The following is a 15,772-nucleotide window of genomic DNA, read 5'->3' on the forward strand; positions in this document are numbered from 1 at the left end:
ATCCTTTGACTAACAAGTTCTTAGAACTAATACATGATTACTAATTGTGATCGATGGTGCGGTACCTTGGTTTTTCATGACATTAGGTGTCAGTGTTTATTAGAGGTGTATATGTGATATAAAAGCGTTTACATTTATTTAGTTATTTATTGGTGATACATTTTTAATAATCATGATAATTGAATGAAACTTAAAATTAATTGATGTATTGAGTTATTCATTTTTTATAATTCTTAATTAATGCATAGTAGTAATTTGTTGTGCAAAATTGGAGACCAAGACCATATTGAGCCTCAAAACCCCCAAGTTGCATAAGTTCCTACATGTCTTAGCCTAATATTAGCTTGGATAACACACAATAATAAAAATCTTCAATCCTTCACCACCTTAGTTCCTCCCTTTCCCTTTGCCTAGAACTACATCGAGTATTTAGTAATAACCTTTCTAGGGTTGTAGTTGTAGTTGGAATATAATTGTTGCTTCTCCTACTTTTCTCTAAGATTGGTCTGTGTAAACCAAACCCCTTAACCTCAAAAATGTGCTCACTCTACTTACCCAACTTCCATGGTACAGTTAAAGAAATGGGGTAATATTTTTTTATTATACTTTGATTTGAGTTCCCAAAATTCACTTTGGATGTTTTCATCGTGTTTGTCTCATTGATACAATTCCAGTGATAATTTTTTTGCCAAATCAGACTCCAAAATCTCAAGTTATACTCCTCAAAGTTTCATTAATTTTTAAATTTTCATTTTATCTTTACTACCATGTGGTGCCCACGTGGCATATCGCCCTGTTTCTGTTTAGAAAAGACTCTCGGGAGTCCAAGAACACATGCCTTTGTGGCATTCCTGAAATGACTTTGCAAATATAGTTTTGTTCGTGAATATATATATATAAATTTTGTGTTTAAATTTGTTGAGGTGTATACAACCCACTCACATAACCTCTACCATGGCTCATTCCCATGTATGCTCTATGTATATAATGCATATATAATGTATATGTGCAAATATATGCGCCTGACCATATACATTGGTTTCGACGTTCATATGTTTAACATGGGACGTGTGTATTTACATTATACGGTAAATATATATTATCAATGAACCCACCTCACCATAGCATTTAGGTATTTGATGGGAGTCCCACTTATCATTCGACCCCCCCCCCGGCCCCCCTCCATGACGTCACGAGGGGGGTTTCCTTCTATTATCACCATTTTGACTCATGGTTCCCGGCTCTTATCCGATGCTCCATCGTTGTGTTGTTCATCCCACAATCAAATTTCAAGAGCGTTTCCCCCCCTCCTCCATGATGTCACGCAGGGGTTCACGCAATTATTTTTGGCCGTCGATCTCTATATTGAATCTCCATCGTTCAAGCGTTTAGTCAAAATTATTCCAATGTTCGAAAAGGCAATATTGCATGTTATTGAGTTGGGATTAATATTACGGTATGTTATGTGTTATACAACATGTTTTCAATGGTTCACACCTGATACAAAAAAATGTATTGTTGAGAAACGCAATTGACAATATCAAACGTAACTACCCTAAGGAATACCATTCACCATGAAGTTTATATTTACAAAATGATGAAATTGCTCGATTATGGCACAATGTATAGAGCGTATCATGACTGTAGGTTGCTTTTTTCACACACAAAAAAAGTGTCAACATACATACACTCATATGTATGTACAAGAGTCCTAACATACACATATAGTTTCATTGAACAAGTAGTTTAAGCTCTGCATTTGCATCTCAGTAATATAATAGTTGTATATAATATTAATATATATATATATATATATATATACTTAGTTTATGTTGTGAACATTAGGGAATGAAATCTAGTATCAAACTCTACTTCAAGATATGATTATTATGATGCGAAGAAAATGCAAGCCACTTATACGGGCCTGCCACTAAACATGATGCCTACAATTATAGGTTCATTGTTGTAATTTGGGCTTAGTATAGTGACCGAACCTCCTCTCAAAACTTGTGTTATTATTTTTATTAACACATTATAAATACTATCATTTGTCTCTATCCAGAACGATAAATACACATCCCAGACCCTGAAAATTAATATCTTCGAAGATTAACAAGACCCAGAGTACTTATCCATGAGTAAATAGATCTCAGCATGTATGTGGTATAAAAACATTATCATGTTTAGTATAGGGAACATAAAATCAAATTATCAAGGATTATGAGGCAATCTCATCAACAAGATAGAAATATGAGGCTTATTTATGCCTGGGCTTGAGAAAGTGAAAATGCAAATCCAAGAACATGGGGTGTGCTTCACTAGAATACCCTAGATGGAAACCATATGAAGTAAACAGACCAATACAGCGAGAGAGTAAGGAATCTCCTTTATTCCTACTCAGAAATGTAGACAATAACTAGCAAGGGTTTGTAGTAAAGTCAAGATTATGTCACTGTTAATGTGAAAGGACTTTCATGTTGGTTTCTACACACATTGTTGGAATATGATTTAAGTTGAGCATCATAAATGTAACCAGCTCCTCAACATGAATTTATCACGTCATTATAGCACCTTTTAAGAGAAATGTCAACAACATAATAGTTAATTGTGTAAACAATAACATTACATATCATGTCTCATACATCAATAGCACCAGTTCAAATCAGAAATGTAAACACATTTTCATTGTGAATAAATAGCATAAGAAACATTTATCTCAAAAGCTAATGGGAAGTTGAGTCTAGGACAACAACTCTTCACCCAACCATAGTCCTTACTTCCATCTAGTCCTCACTTCCAACTGTCACCCCTGAGCGAGATTCCAGAGACTTCCTTAGAGATTAAACTCAACTGCCAATCAAACAAGGGATTCTATAATTTCTCCCACCTCCACCCACCAACTGATTTGCAGTATAAAAAAAATGCACAGAGAATCTATAAACATGTTGTCTCCACCCTTTAATTTACAGCATTTTGATCCCACCCAACTTGGTGACTCCATAACCCACAATAAAACAAATCTACAACAAGAAGTCTCCAGAAATCCTCTAGGAATTTTCAAGATCAATTCCTCCATCCCGACCCTTAGAAACTCAGAGAAAATCAATCTCCTTCCATTGGCTATCATGGAATCAAGAGGAAATTAGTCCCTTACCTAGAAGTGATTCCTCCTAACTTCTTTCCAACCAAGAAATCATTTTCTCTGCTACTTAGCATTCTTCCTAGCTTGTTTGACTTTCCTTCTTTGGGTTGTTGCATGTGTTCTCTTTTCCATATCTGCTTATTTTTCTTCCTTCTACATCTTTTTTCTCTACTCTCCTATTCCTCGTTGTTCGAATGAATCTCCTCCTCCTCCCATTGTTTGAATGGTATTTCATGTCTTCTTTGTTGCGCTATCCTCAGTTATTTGAATTGTCTCCTTCAAACAGTGACCTCTCCCACCAAAATCTTGTCATCCAATGATAAAAGTGCCACCTGCTTGCATGTTCCTAGGTTGTTAATTGTTGGTTAGTTTGTTGTAGTGGGTGGCAATCACACCTTACCATATGACATCTTACTCATTCTCTTTTTTTTTCTTTTTTTTTCATGTTTCCTTGTCCATTATTGCAAAGAAGCACAACTGATAAGAAAACACTATGTTTCCCTTTTTGTGTAATTATCAGCTTCATGTACTAGCTCATATTCCTATTGTAAGGAAACCTTAAAAACTATCCCTAGGAAGCAACATCCTCAGCCTATGGAATCTATGTCTCGTTACTTAGCCGCTTTTTTTTCCAAAATATTTACATTACATACATGACTATAAAATAATTGGGGTTGTCATAGTTAGGACAATACTGAGAAGTATGCTTTGTTTGGTATTCTAAATTAATCACAACATGGAGATTGAGAACAAGTTGTTAAACATACAAGAGAAAGTGCTATGATTTCCTTTGTTATTTGTACAAGATTTTTTCATTGTCTAACTCTTATAGCATATAAGTGGGATTCAAATTGAAATATCTAATGCATATAATTGAAATTACTTGAGATTCACTGTCAGTCAAAGGATTGACATAATCACAACATTAGGTGTTCTCACATTTCCTATTTTTGTATGAGTGTGTTTATGGTGTTGGATACCACCAATATACAGGGGGTCTCCCCGATATGAAGTCCAAATTAGACCTAACATCATTTGGAATAGGAGCCCCATCTGAAGTATCGACCTGACCACCATAACACAAAGGTTCGTCTTGGTTTCAATGGATATCATAAGAGATTATATACATAAACCTTGAATAAGCAAGTAAGTTGACATTGTGAAACATCGATTGCAATGTTTAAAATGAGACCTTCATGAGTGGGAAACAAAAGTGAGTCTCTAGAAGGAAGTAATAGTACTAACCTAAGAGAGACACATGAGAGCATGAAAATATTCATTAGAAAAATAGTTCACATAATGAATATTAAAGCGAATACAACACACATTCAACAAGATGAGTATTGAAGCCACCGAAATAGTTCAATTTCTCCAGTACATATGAACACAACATATATCGTAAACATCCCAATAATAGTCCTAAAAATTTTGTGATACATACATAAAAATGTGTTGGCTCCTTGAATTTCAATTAGGTGAAAGATCCAAGTACACAGTTACAATGATGAGGCACTAGTTCTAGTAGTGGAACATTTAGCCAATTCTTGCTTCTCCAAAGAAAATTTTTCTCTCCTATGCCTAGTAGAGAATCCAAGACTAGCTCTCAAAATCTTAAGCCTCCAAAATCCCTTTCCTTGAGTTATGAAGTTTCTTTTATAACAAGGGGAATGACATTTCATATCCCCTTGACTCTTGACTTACCGTCATGACTCTTGGACTTCCAGTATGACCTTTGGACTTCTATGCAACTCTTGAACTTCTAAATGACTTTTGGACTTCTTTATATGACCTTTTTGACCATATATGACTATGTCTCTTCATATTGCACATGTAACCTTTGGACTTCCACGCCTTACATTTTTTCCTTTTCTTTAGAATACATCATTACATTCCGCACGATGATGTGGTATGGAACATGGATACACATTGACTATAATGAAACTTATACAAGTTACAACTTGACAATGATGACATGGACTTCATGATGAGGTGGTGATGCCAAGCTATCGTGTTGCTTCATCTTTCATTCTTGATGGTATATCTAATCTATGTTTCATCTTCATGAAGGATCCAATTTTTTCTTCTCTTTCACCCTCCAAAGGGTCTTGATCCATCAAAATCCTCTGAGTCATCATGTAGTGTCTTCTTTCTGTCTCAGACTATTTCTCCTTCATGTCACCATGATAGCTCTCTGTTTTTCTTCTTCTTGGTAGGTGTTTCTTTATGTTTTTTCCTTGCTATCTGCTTTGAGAATTACGTTGTCACGCTAGGAAGGTACTCCTGCTAATGAAAATCATTCATGACAAAGTGAAATCAGTCTTAAAAACATCTATTTTATCACTACCTAGCTCATGGAATTATCAGCTCATGATAGCTCTGTGAGAGGGATAAAAGAAGGAGGCTTTATTAGGAGGGCACTATCAAACTAATTAGTATCTTGGGAAGGATCCACTATTCATTTTTATGGCGTTGAAGGTAGTGAAAGGTAAAGGCTCACAAGAGGCCTCGAAGATGTGCTTATGTGCTCAAGAAAGAGAGAGATAACTCAAGGGTGCAGGGCACAGGTCTGAAGAACAAAAGAGAATCATTTGTTGGTTTAGGGTATGCTTGTGCGATCAAGGGAAAAAGGAGGGCATAGGGGTGCACACTGGAGGAACAAGGGATTGGGCTTCGATCCTCCCTACTGCACTTGTGTGCTTATGGAGGGTGTATTTCTTTGAGTAGAAGGAGTTCTCTCAAATGAAGGCTTCAGGTTTTGTGACTGCACTATGCACTTTAAGGGAAGAGTGAAGGATGAAGGCTTCGTGTTTCATGAGTGCGTTATGTTCCCTAAGGGAAGGATGAATGCTTTGTGCTAAGTGAGTGCGTCATGCACCTTAAGGGAAGGATGAATGATTCATGCTTCGTGAGTGCGCCATGCACCCTAAGGGAAGGATAAAGGCTTCATGCTTCGTGAGTGCACCATGCGCCCGAAGGGGAGGATGAAGACTTCGTGCTTCGTGAGTGTGAAATGTGCCCTAAGGGAAGATGAAGGCTCTACACTTCAATATAGCACCATGTGCTTTTTAAGAGACAGAGGATTCTTGCTTTTCCAAAATGTGCTTCATTGTTCTGAAGTGCGCTTCAATATTCCAAAATGCACTTCGTTGTTCCGAAGTGTGCTTTTGAAGGAAGAGAAGGTCTTTGTTCTTCTGAAGTGTGCTTTATTGTTCTGAAGTGTGTTTTGAAGGAAGAGAAGGTCATTTTTCTTCTTAAGTGCGCTTTTATCACTGTGGGAAGCAACAAAAGGCTAAGTAATTTATCCTATGAAGTACTAATGCATTGTGAGACATAGGAGACCTTAGAAAAGACTTAGTGCACAAGTATGGGAGGAAACGATACATCAACAAGGCTCATGAATAAGCTTCACTCATCACCTAGTAAATTGGATAATGCCTTTATAACTTGCACTAAGCAAAAGGACCAAGAAGAGCTCTCAAAATGGTTATGTGTGGGACCAAAAAAGTAGGAGAAAGAAATGCATCCTAACACGACTCAAACATGGATCACACACATAAATTCCATCAATACAAGCCAACATAATGCACAAGACTTATGAACATTAATCACACCTTGAAATGACAACCAAGCGACACTTATTTCTAAGTGCGACAGTTGAAACGACACATTACAACACTTAGAACAAAAGTTACAACATGAGTGATAACTATGATCAAAAGGTGCGCAAAGTTGTAGGAATGTGTCTAGTGCATATTATAATGATATGTAGGACCATGCAATGTAGAAAGATGTGCCATAACTAAATTTGGTGATATGCAAAGGTGTGACGCGTGCAGGAGTGAAAACAACAAAAGAGACACCTGCGATAGGATGAAAACATGAAGACGACACTTGAAAAATGTGAACGAACTTGAAAGCGACACATGCCATAGCAATGATAAGATGAAAATGACACTTATGGAGGCAAAGGTGCACAGAAGTGACAATTGGGAAAACTCACCAAACTAAAAGTAAAAACACAACCAAGTGAGGGAGATTGTCAACGAAAGTGCACACTGACTTTCATCATGAGCTAAACATTTCACAGGAATTGTCATGATGGATGGTGCTATGCTTGTTTAGCCATGAATGAAGAAAGTGTTCTCATGAGTTCAACCAGGACTGTGCATGTGTGAGCATGTGACTTTGACAATTAGAATTTGAGAAGAAGACTTAAACATATCACAAAACATCAATCAACCATGAAGGAATAATGGATGATAGCTCATAATATCCTCATCATGGATGACAAACCATAAGATCCTCAGTAGGCTCCAAAATTCAAGTGTAGGAAAAATTTTGGATGGTGTTAATCGTAATGTCAACACCTGGTGACACAGTGGTAGAACTCCAACTTCTCTTTTTAGGTTTAGTGAGAGGTCTTAGTCTTTCAAGAAGTATTGGTTTTCCATACAGATTAACCTGGCTTTGTTACTTGTCCCCGTTAAAGATATAGTCCCCTCCATTCTTTGCTCAGTTTGAAACACGTCAATATAAGACTAGTCATGCCTAAAATGTTTCGATAGGGGAGAAGGATAGTAAGTATATCAAGATTTTTAAGAGCATTCCCTAGTGTTGCTCCACTTCCAATGAGCCTGAATATTACCCTAGTGGATTCACCTCAAGATAACAAAAGCATTGCTTCGCTGCCAACAAGCTTGGACAGTACCCCGACAAAGTTGCTTACTTCACCTCTGTGTGTAAGAATCCTTTCTCTCCTTTCACCCTTTATTTATTTTATTTACATAATTGTGCTTAGGCACTTATTTATTTACCAGGGCAGAAGAGGGATCTTGACTTATTGAGAGCAAGAGAGGTTGTTCCTTATTTAAGGGATTTGAAAGATAACCAAATTTATATGATCGTTTATACATTTTCTCTTTTCCCTTCTCTACTCGGTCGAGTTGACAAGTTGAAACACCATTCAATACAAGGTTGAGCGAGTAATGAAGGTCCTAATAAATTTACAAGCTTCATATTTTATCCAAGCCTCTTGGTCTAGAACAAATCGTATTTTCCATTCAGACATCATTTAATTTAAAGATATGTAAACCCAAGATAGAGAAGAGGTAACAAATAAGCCAAACATTGTTTGTCATCACAATTTCCCTTTTCAAGTTTTGCCACATTGTCTTTTGAGCCAAACAAGAACATATTTCATGCAAAGTCTTATTAAGAAAACAAGAAAGAAAAGACATAACAAAACAAAGAAGCAAGGAAAAAGATAAAGAAAATGGAGACTGAACTGAAAAGCATTACATAAGGCAAAAATATGAAAACTAAACAGACGCAAAGACTGGATGGAGAGAAGGAAAGAAGGTGGATGCAATGCAAGGGAAACTAAATGCAACTAAGCCTACTCCTAACCTAACAGGATAGAAGGTCAGGGCTAAGTGTAATGATATTTCCAATGAAGCCACCATAATTGGTCCCGACCTGCAATCATAAAGATAAGAGAAATTAAAACTGATATATAATAATGTGCAAAATATAAGAACTTGAAAATATTGCACAAAACATTGAAGGCCTTTCTTAAAGGAAGAAAGATGTTTCATATCACCTGACTTTACCCAACTTGCCACCTTACCTTCTCGATGAAAACCATAATCAAACAAACCTTAATGGATCCTTGTGAATGTACATGCACTTATATTATCTTCCTTAGCAAACATCAAGAGAGATTGGAAATTTCTTTTAGAAAATGGAATTTCTAAGTAAGATGCTTCTAACTGATGATAGATTGGATCACGAAATTTAAAAAAATCCTCTTAGAGATCCTGGAATCCTTGGGATAAAGAATTTTCAATTAATGGTGTGGAATCAAGATGAGAATATTGCGAGGGAAAATAAATATGATCATATTCAGAAAGCTTAACAAGACAGTGAGAGCCTAACATAACCATCAATGGAGGTTGAAGTGCCTAAACTACTTGACAAGTATCTGAAAATTGAGAAGATAGACCATAAATATCAATTGGTGTAAAACAATCATCATTAGGTACACTAGTGGGAAAATGATCAATTGAATGACAATTGTTAGAACAAGAACCATGATCAGATTGTTTGATTAAGGCATAAGATTCTCGGTTAGGATACATCAAAGATAGATCAGTTTGAACAAATTTACAAATTCTTTGAAAAAAAAGAATCATCTTCCTCATATGTTTAAAGTGACAAACCATCTACTTGTGACTGACTACAAACTAGACTGACATCATGATCATTAAAAGGGAATGCCAATATGGTAAACACATGAAACCAGTCAAGATGTAGTGGATGAAAAAGAAGAACTTGAATCAACAAATAACACCAGTGTTCATTAAGACTCAAGATGAGATCCGACACCATGAAGAAAATGATTAGCATTAGAATATTCACAAGAAAGATTAGGAGTTGATTGTTTTCAAAAGAATGTGATAGGTATGAATCCTTCGACCAACGATAAGCTTTAGAATTATCAGTTTCGCTCATCCATGAAAGGTATACATTCCCAACCCAAGTTTCATACAAGAGATTTTCATGGAGACAAACTAACTGAAACAGATTCTTCAATCCGATCATAAACCAAATATTGAAAGTTAGAATAGCTATGTCCGAAATACCAAACAAATTTCAAGAAGGAATTTGTATCTAGTGAAGCCATGCAAAGGAAAGAATTGTACGAGAAAATATAGACGTGATTTAGTTTGGGGACTGTACCAGAGTTGTGAGAACCTGACATAACCATCAACGGATGTTGAAGTGCCTTGACCTGACAAGTCCTAGAACTTTCAAATACTATAGAATCACATTTTGAAAATTGAATCAAATCGTGCATGGTGTGTGGAAATTTACCATTAGTAATTTTAATAAGATCACTACTATCAGGATGGTATCCAACAACATAACTAATTTGACCAGAATTTACATCTTCAACAAATATATTACCCAATTGATATGGTTCTTCCACTTGCATATCTAAATATGGATTGATCAAACAAATCTTATGAGTAGCCTAGATAGAAGAGTTTTATTCATGAAAAAATTTGAAAAATTTAAAATGATAGGGGTTGGAATGGGTACCCAATGATTTCTTTACCCTCTTCTTCACCATGGATAACTTCACTACCTTATGTTAATTGAAAATCCAACTCATTAGATTGTGGACTTGAAAATCATGGAGTATCTTCTTCAAAATTTAAGGCATTACAAACAATAGAGCACAAGGGATAGTTAGGTGAAGAGGAAATTTCCATAAGAACATCTTCTTGGACCGAATCAGATTTTAGGTCTAAATCTTTCAAATCAAAATCTTCTTGAGAAACCAAAAGATCAAATGGTGCACTTGGGAAACCATCATTACATACAATAATGGATTCAGAATCATCAGGATGATGGTTGTCCACGACTTCATATTGATTAACAATAAAAACTTCATTTGATTCATCATCGAGATTGCTATATTCAAAATCAACCAAGGACAAAAGAAAATTATCTCGACACATAGGATTTTGAAAGAGAGAATAAAGATAGAAAGAATCATCACCTTCCTTCTCCTCTACCTGTGAAGAGTGACTACCTTTCTCCTGATCAATACTTGGATTTGGAAGAGACTTAACAAGCAGATCAAGGTGTGAGGGATCATGAGAATGAGATGATAGAGGGGTGCAAGTATCAAAATCATATCCAAGACTGAGGTTGTGAGTGTTAATAGGATCACCCTTCACCTTAGGCTCTGTGAACCATTCCAAATGATCCTTAGTCAGATCAAGATCATGGGATGTGGATGAAGGTTGAGAAGATGGATTAGGAATCTGATTAGCAGATTTCCAAACTTGACCATTATTACATATAGGTACCCCAATTGGTACTGGAAAAGGAGGAGGACAAGGAACAAAATGAATAGTAGGTTCCTCCTTTGAAATTAGAGGTGTCTGAAAAAATTTTAAAGTTGGGAGAATAGGAACATCTCGAGGTTCAGATTCATACTGATTCAAAGAGATCTGAACCAAATGTTCAAACTTTTGCTTAAAGAAATCCCAATCCATATCTTCTTCAAGAAAATCACAACATAAGTGAAGGAATCTATTGGAAAAATCTTTAATTGATTCATTAGATTCCATTATAATATGATTGATTCTTTTATAAACATCTCGGTAATAATACCTATCTAAAGCTTGATGAAGCTCCTTGAGGAATTGAAGAAAATGGTGGATAAAGGAACATGGTAAGGTATGACACCATCAATTAACACGACCTTCAAGAGTGAGGGTGAATAGAATACACACAACATCTTCATCATCGATTTCATAATATTTACAAAACCCAAGAAAATCATTTATGTGTTTGGATAAAAATGTACCACCCTCGCCATCAAACTTGAATTGAGACAAGGCATGAACAATTTCCATGGAGATTGAAATTTTACCCGAAGATAGGTTAGAAAAACACTCTGGGATTATTCTTTGGGAAATATCCATTTAAGATAAGAGATTCAAAATGGACTCAACAGCCACAACTTGTCATCTAGGACTCATTCTAGGACCAGAATGTTGACAGTGTTGGATACCACCAATATATAAGGGGTCTCCCTGATGTGAAGTCTCAATTAGACCTCACACTATTTGGAGTAGGAGCCCCATCTGGAGTATTGGCTCAGCCACTATAACACAAAGATTTGTCTTGGTTTCTATGGATAACATAAGAGATTATATACATAAAAATTGAATAAGCGAGCAAGTTGACATTGTGAAACACCAATTGCAATCTGTAAAAGGAGACCTTCACGAGAAGGAGACAAGAGTGAGTCTCTAAAAGGAATTAATAATACTAACCTAAGAGAGACACACGAGAGAATGAAAATATTCATTAGAAAAATAGTTCACATAACAATTATTAAAATGAATACAACACACATTCAACAATATGAGTACCAAATCCACCAAAATAGTTCAATTTCTCCAGTACATATGAACACAACATATATCGTAAACATCCCAAGAATAGTCCTAAAACATTCGTGATACATGCATGAAAATGTGTTGGCTCATTGAATTTCAATTAGGTGAAAGATCTAAGTACATAGTTACAATGATGAGGCACTAGTTCCAGTAGTGGAACATTAAGTTACTTCTTGCTTCTCCAAAGAAATTTTTTCTCTCCTATGCCAAGTAGAGAAGCCAAGACTAGCTCTCCAAAGCTTAAGCCTCCAAAATCCCTTTCCTTGAGTTATGAGGTTGCTTTTATAACAAGGGGAATGACCTTTCATATCCCCATGACTCTTGAGTTACCCTCATGACTCTTGGACTTCTATTATGACCTTTGGACTTCTATGCAACTCTTGAACTTCTAAATGACTTTTGGACTTCTCTATATGACTTTTTGTCCATATATGACTATGTGACTCTTCATATTCCACATGTGACCTTTAGACTTCCACACCTTACATTTTTTCCTTTTCTTGAGAATACATCATTACATTCCACATGATGATGTGGCATGACACATGGACACACATTGACTATTATGATGACACTTGTACAAATTACAACTTGAAAATGATGACATGGACTTCATGATGAGGTGGCAATGCCAAGTTGTCTTCCTTGTTGCTTCATCTTACATTCTTGATGGTAGATTTGATCTATGCTTCATCTTCATGAAGGATCCACTTTGTTTTTCTCCTTCACCCTCCAAAGGGTCTTGAGCCAATATCGAAATCCTTTGAGTCATCATGTAACTTCCCTAGTTAAAAATCCATGTAAAATATATAAGACCGCGATCATGGGACACGTATTCCAAGCTGAATATTCAGAAAGACATCCTAGTGTGGGTGTTTATTGGTTTATTATTGCTAAGTAAATTGACAAAGGCAATGGAAAATGATTTGGAAAGGCATGAGGAATTTATTGGAATTTTATTTACAAAAATAAAGGAAATTAGGAGAAAAAGAAGTTCAAAGTTCACAGGTTGCAAGTGAGGAAGAAAATGAAGGAAAATAATGGAAACTAAAGGAAATAGAGACCTCATTAATAAAAAGGCTTTTCAGGATCAATTGGAAAGTTTTTTCCTTAGAATTATATCAAGAAAGGCAAAGGAGTCAAAGAGGAAGCAAAGATCAAGCAAGGAAGAGAAGCATCAAGCAGCTACAGCAAGATTCTTTGCAGGTATCGATTTGCATCTGTGATTTCCTTGCTAGATTTGGCATGCATGGTATTGCATGTGGTTCTTTGTTGTCATGGCATAGGTTTTTCCAGGTGTGACAATGTTTTCAGCCTAGCCTTGCGATTTTTGGATATCCATGGTGTGATGGGGTTCTTATGTTTTGGTTGAGCTAGATTGCCAGATGGATTCAAAGTTGAGTGAGGTGGATCTCTGAATTAAAGAACACATGGCATAGTAACCTCTGAACCAGATTGTGGGTTGCGTAAATCTATATTTTTTGTTGCCTGGGTGGGCCTAGGAATCCTCGAACGGTGAATGGCAAGATATATGGTAAATCCTAGAGGTGGGTGCTCCATTAGGCCTAGCAATCCCTGGATAAGATATACAGTAAATCCTAGACAATGGAGTCTCGGTTTAGGGCCTAGTGATCGGGTGTGGATTGCTGTAAAGCTTGAGAGACTAGGAGACAAGAAAATTCCTCATGGTGTAGGTAGAGAAATCCCGTGGCATCCATTCACGTTTTGACCTAGTGATCTGGTGGAGACCATGGTCAAGCGTGTTATTACATGTTTATTGTTTTGACCTAGTGCTCTAGTGTGGATTGCAGTAAATCTTGGTTTCTATTGATGAGGGTGACATGGTTTAGCCTCGGGATGCCCAGGTTGGTTATTTTGGTTTGAGTCCCACATTCATGCTTGGAATATGGCCCGGGGGTGATTGGATGAAGAGGGATCTGGCTCATCCAATCTATGGTCGGGTGGAACGTGGTAGTCCCATACCAGGTTGGATTTTTCATTCATTAATTAGAGGTTCATCCCTTGGTATCTTATGTGTAAATATATTGGTTTATATGTGGATTATATGGCTAATGTATCCTTGATATTTCTGTTGTTATTATGCTAGTTATAAGCATGTATCATGACAATGATGATGTATGGATATCCTCATATTTTGATTTGTAAATGAATGAATAATGTATCTATGACCTAATAGATGATAATGCAGCTAATGATATAAGGGAACAATGCTTCTTAATGATTCTCATATAAGTATGAGACCCATATGCTCATATTTGTTGTTAAACCTGTAGATTACATATTTGTGACATGTTTGACGAAATGCTTGTCATGGCTAGTAGGGGTCCAGTCTATACCTTGTCAGTTTTTTTGCAAATGTATCATTGTTTTGTTGTGTAAATTCATTTATGAACTTGTCATTGAGTTCTGGGTAGTGACCTGGGCTCTGGGATTGAAAAAATGGCACAAATCCCAGATTCACATGCATAGGTCTAAGGAGAAAAGTCCCTAGGCACACACATGCCTTGTTATGCGAGTGTATAGAGCCTCCCAGATGCACCCTTGTCCATATCAAGGGAGCATCTAGGGGTTTGATGCACTAAAATTTCAGTTGGTCTCAAGGGTTGGTTACCTGATTGGTTAGCATGGCTCCTAGGACCTATGTTGTTGATGTGGGAGGTCTTTGTGGTGTGTTTCCATCGATTCCAGTTCCTAAAGGTGACTTAGGAAGTTGAATCCCATCATAGTGGCCTCTCGTCGCATATTTACCCGAGTTGGTCAGTTACTTGGGTAGATGTGGGATGAGGGTATTAGAGAGTGGTATCAGAGCCAGGATGCACTCTCTTTGGGTGTTATCTGATACCACAGAGTGGTATCAGAGCATGGTTCACCCCTTGGACTAGATGGGAGGTGTGCGTTGGTCATGCATTCATGTCGATTGCACATGTGTTAATAATCCTTGTGGTCTATATGCTTGTTTCATATGCATGTTTTTGGTCATGGTTGTAGTTATGTTGTTGGGTGAAAGAGAATGTTTTTGTTGTGAAGTGTGTCATCATGAGTGTATGATTGGTTATGAATTTATATGTGTGTCAGTTCTTACATGTTTTCAAATGTGCATTGATATGGTTGTTGTTGTTGGGATGTGTTTATCATGAATGCATGTTGGTTGTAAATGCATTTGTTATGCATGTCAATGTCCATATGTTGTTATGCATGCATTTTCATGGTTATGGTTATGCATGTATTGTAGGTCAGACATGCATTGTGAGGTCATTCTATGCAATTAGGTCATCATGATTCTATCGGTATGTTATGATGATAATGAGTTGGTTGTGATAAAGCAGGACATGCACAAAATTAAGGTGAAGTTGTAGCATTGGACCTCGAGGCAAGATCATGTCGTCATGGAATTTTGTATGTTGGGTGTTGTCACCCTCTGCATTATTTGTTTTTTGATTTCTAAGGGATGCAAAATATCAGAGAGGTTTGTAGTCATATTCCAAGCCACATAAGAACTCAAAGCTAAATTGAACCCCCTCATATGGATAGTGCTCAGAATTGGCTTTCGAACGGCATATGGAACTCCTCAAATGGACCCCAGAGTTAGAAGTTATAACAGATTGAAGTTGTCCTTGAAAACCGAAAGCCA

Source organism: Pinus tabuliformis, chromosome Q (assembly GCF_031772625.1).
Source record: "Pinus tabuliformis cultivar Carrire ecotype Pingquan chromosome Q, CPIR1, whole genome shotgun sequence".
In the NCBI taxonomy this organism is placed as follows: Eukaryota; Viridiplantae; Streptophyta; class Pinopsida; order Pinales; family Pinaceae; genus Pinus; species Pinus tabuliformis.